A 4269-nucleotide genomic window follows, 5' to 3' on the forward strand; every position below is an offset into this window, starting at 1 on the left:
CACACACGCACGCACTCTCTCTCTCTCTCTCTCTCACACACACACACACACTCACACACAAAAAAGATACTTTTATGCAATAGTAGAGATAGTGATAGATGTTTCTGTTTCATATGTGAAATGCTGAAATAAAAAATAGACTGGAAAAATATAGTCGCCATCTTTATACCGAACGAGCCATAAGTTTCTAGTTAAAAAATTTTTTAATGTTAATTATGAATGAAAACAAATGATGGTGGGTGCTTATTTGGAAATGTGTTGATGTGGCGTTAAAGTGTTTTCTACGGACAAAATGCAAGTATTACGGTTTATTTGTGCTGCTGCTGCTCAACCCGAAACAAAAAGTATTTATACTTCAGAATCTAAAAAACTTAGTCTCCCCGGCGGGGAATTGAACCCCGGTCTCCCGCGTGACAGGCGGGGATACTTACCACTATACTACCGAGGAACTGACATGCCAGTCATTCTTACTGCTGATATTTAACGGTAAATTTAGCAGGAAAGACAAATGTAGTTTATTGAAGGGAATTGCGTTGTTTGAAAAATCGAAATCGCACACATGTGCGTGCGTCGCTTTCTCTACCAAGTACGCAAAATTTTTTTTTTTTTTTTTTACGTAGATTTATCTTTTGTTATCGTGGTTTTATGTTAAAAATGGTGCAGATATTTCGCACTTGATGATCAACCCACTTTTTTTTTCTTTTTCTTTTTTTTTTTACACTTGTGCAAGTCTCATGTTCGGTAATTGCTATTTGCGTCCCGTAAACTATAAACAGTCACATCAGTTCTTGTCTAAAATTCAGCCTATATTAAAAACAAAAATAAAAAAAATATGTATAATATACATTCACGTGACGAAACAAAAATATCATATTCCAAATATTGTGTAAATTGATTAAGTAGGTTTATTTTTAACTAATTAAATTTTATGAGTAACCAAAGGCCGGCTCTCTTGTCTACCATTTTGAAAATAATCTAAAAAAAAAAAAAAAAAAAAAAGATAATGCAGCAACAATTTTAACTTTTTTCTTTTTTTTACACGGTGGTCACCACTTATCAAGGCCCGGAAGCCACTCAGGGATAAGGGTTATTGCAAGTACAGTATGTTAGTGTGGAGATTTAATGAAGTGTTTACTTAAGAGGGCGGTTCAGGAAATTGTTAACGTTTGACTTGAAACATCCAGGTTGTAGTTAGGTGGGAAGCAGGCAGACGGAACAGAGTTCCACAGGCGTGCAGTTCTAAGAAACAAGCTTTGTTCATGGAATCCACGTTTTGATTTAGGCACAGATAAAGAGTGGGGGAAATTTTTCACAGTGGATTCAGCTAGACGGGTGTTTTTCGTGAAAGATTGGCGAGGGGGACCAGAGATTGGAGTTCAGACGAGCACTTGCCATGGAAATAACGATAAAACAAAGACAGACTCGCAACGTCTCTTCTGTGTGAGAGAGGTTGCAGGGTAGAGAAAAGGGCATCCCCCACTCCCACTAAGCCACGAAGTCTATTTTGTACTCTGTCAAGGCAGGATAGGCTGTTTTTAGCAGCTCCTGCCCAGATATGGCAGCAGTATTCCATCCTTGCAACATTTATGTTTTTATGCCTACGAATTCACATTAATTGCTTGTAAATGAGTTTCTTTATAAAAAAAAAATATGACTACGTGATCAATGTATGTAATTTTTGGAACATGATATTTTCGTGTCGTACGTACATCATACAGATTCTAATAATTTTTGTTTGTAGTACAGGGGAGTTTTCTTCTTTTGTTTTACTTAACCCATGCTTTCGTAAGAAGAAGAAGAAGAAGAAGAAGAAGAAGAAGAAGAAGAAGAAGAAGAAGAAGGGACAATATTAAAAACAGTATGCTTATAACAAACTAGTTGGACGCCCGGCGGCGCTTAAACATGATATTTTAATTTACGCACATAGTGTATGTATTATTAAAACATATATATTATATATTACAAGGAATAATTTCCGCGGTGGACTAATTCGCAAAATAAAATTAAGAAATAAAATAAAAATAATAATAATAATAATAATGTCATTCATCAAATTCCGTCTGTGTTTGTTCACAATATCACGTCAGCTGAGATTTGGGTTTGACGATGAATGTCCTGGAAAATTCACTTCTGGTTACTGTTTAATTTTAAAATATGCAAAAGAAGAAATGATTTGCGGTGATTTTAAATGGCCCCCATCTTTTATCGTAAATTTTTATTGTAAATTGAACTCATGATTCAAAAAATAAATAAAATATAATGGTGAGGAATACCATGGCTTGAACAGGGGAACCATTCAATCTGCAGTCGAATACTCTACCTCTGAGCTATATTTCCGGATGACATTAGTTTTGTTCCTTTTTAAGAAATGATTTGCTGAGAATTATCTTCTTTAACCGGTGTCACTGAAAAATATGCCCCTGTAAAAAAAAAAAATCTTTTTTATCTATAAGAAAGAAATACTGTTTTTTAAATCGGATTTTTTCGAGTTTGGATACTTATCAGATGAATTTCTGTACAAAACATATCTAAGAACACTGCCAGATATATAAATTACCTTTGTGTGAAATTTACAAAAAATAGGCTTAGCCGTTTCGGAACCTATGAGAAAAGGAACTCACGCACACACGCACACACACACGCACACACAGACACAAACAAACATACTTTTATGCAATAGTAGAGATAGTGATAGATGTTTCTGTTTCATATGTGAAATGCTGAAATAAAAAATAGACTGGAAAAATATAGTCGCCATCTTTATAGACAAGTACCGAACGAGCCATAAGTTTCTAGTTAAAAAAATTTTTTAATGTTAATTATGAATGAAAACAAATGATGGTGGGTGCTTATTTGGAAATGTGTTGATGTGGCGTTAAAGTGTTTTCTACAGACAAAAAGCAAGTATTACGGTTTATTTGTGCTGCTGCTCAACCCAAAACAAAAAGTATTTATACTCCAGAATCTAAAAAAAAAACTTAGTCTCCCCGGCGGGGAATTGAACCCCGGTCTCCCGCGTGACAGGCGGGGATACTTACCACTATACTACCGAGGAACCGACTTGAGCGCGTGTCTTAACGCTGATATTTAACGTTTTTTTTTTTTTTTAGTTTATTTTAAGGTTAATAACTTATAAAAAACATCAGGTAATGTTTAAATTGCGTACATGTCACTGTGTGTGTGTGTGTGTGTGTGTGTGTGTGTGTGTGTGTGTGTGTGTGTGTGTGTGTGTGTGTGTGTGTGTGTGTGTGTGTGTGTGTGTGTGTGTGTGTGTGTGTGTGTGTGTGTGTGTGTGTGTGTGTGTGTGTGTGTGTGTGTGTGTGTGTGTGTGTGTGTGTGTGTGTGTGTGTGTGTGTGTGTGTGTGTGTGTGTGTGTGTGTGTGTGTGTGTGTGTGTGTGTGTGTGTGTGTGTGTGTGTGTGTGTGTGTGTGTGTGTGTGTGTGTGTGTGTGTGTGTGTGTGTGTGTGTGTGTGTGTGTGTGTGTGTGTGTGTGTGTGTGTGTGTGTGTGTGTGTGTGTGTGTGTGTGTGTGTGTGTGTGTGTGTGTGTGTGTGTGTGTGTGTGTGTGTGTGTGTGTGTGTGTGTGTGTGTGTGTGTGTGTGTGTGTGTGTGTGTGTGTGTGTGTGTGTGTGTGTGTGTGTGTGTGTGTGTGTGTGTGTGTGTGTGTGTGTGTGTGTGTGTGTGTGTGTGTGTGTGTGTGTGTGTGTGTGTGTGTGTGTGTGTGTGTGTGTGTGTGTGTGTGTGTGTGTGTGTGTGTGTGTGTGTGTGTGTGTGTGTGTGTGTGTGTGTGTGTGTGTGTGTGTGTGTGTGTGTGTGTGTGTGTGTGTGTGTGTGTGTGTGTGTGTGTGTGTGTGTGTGTGTGTGTGTGTGTGTGTGTGTGTGTGTGTGTGTGTGTGTGTGTGTGTGTGTGTGTGTGTGTGTGTGTGTGTGTGTGTGTGTGTGTGTGTGTGTGTGTGTGTGTGTGTGTGTGTGTGTGTGTGTGTGTGTGTGTGTGTGTGTGTGTGTGTGTGTGTGTGTGTGTGTGTGTGTGTGTGTGTGTGTGTGTGTGTGTGTGTGTGTGTGTGTGTGTGTGTGTGTGTGTGTGTGTGTGTGTGTGTGTGTGTGTGTGTGTGTGTGTGTGTGTGTGTGTGTGTGTGTGTGTGTGTGTGTGTGTGTGTGTGTGTGTGTGTGTGTGTGTGTGTGTGTGTGTGTGTGTGTGTGTGTGTGTGTGTGTGTGTGTGTGTGTGTGTGTGTGTGTGTGTGTGTGTGTGTGTGTGTGTGTGTGTGTGTG

General features: G+C 38.7%; 2 non-coding genes across 2 annotated transcripts; both read right to left on the minus strand.

Annotated features, from left to right (window-relative positions):
* Positions 1–376: 376 nt before the first annotated feature.
* On the minus strand, positions 377–448 carry Trnad-guc (transfer RNA aspartic acid (anticodon GUC)). Its single transcript has one exon. It is a non-coding gene; the product is annotated as a tRNA-Asp (tRNA).
* A 2535-nt stretch (positions 449–2983) lies between these two features.
* On the minus strand, positions 2984–3055 carry Trnad-guc (transfer RNA aspartic acid (anticodon GUC)). The gene has a single exon. It is a non-coding gene; the product is annotated as a tRNA-Asp (tRNA).
* Between the last annotated feature and the right edge of the window lie 1214 nt (positions 3056–4269).

This window comes from Euprymna scolopes, chromosome 4 (genome assembly GCF_053919585.1).
Source record: "Euprymna scolopes isolate OS-2025 chromosome 4, ASM5391958v1, whole genome shotgun sequence".
Classification (NCBI taxonomy): domain Eukaryota; kingdom Metazoa; phylum Mollusca; class Cephalopoda; order Sepiida; family Sepiolidae; genus Euprymna; species Euprymna scolopes.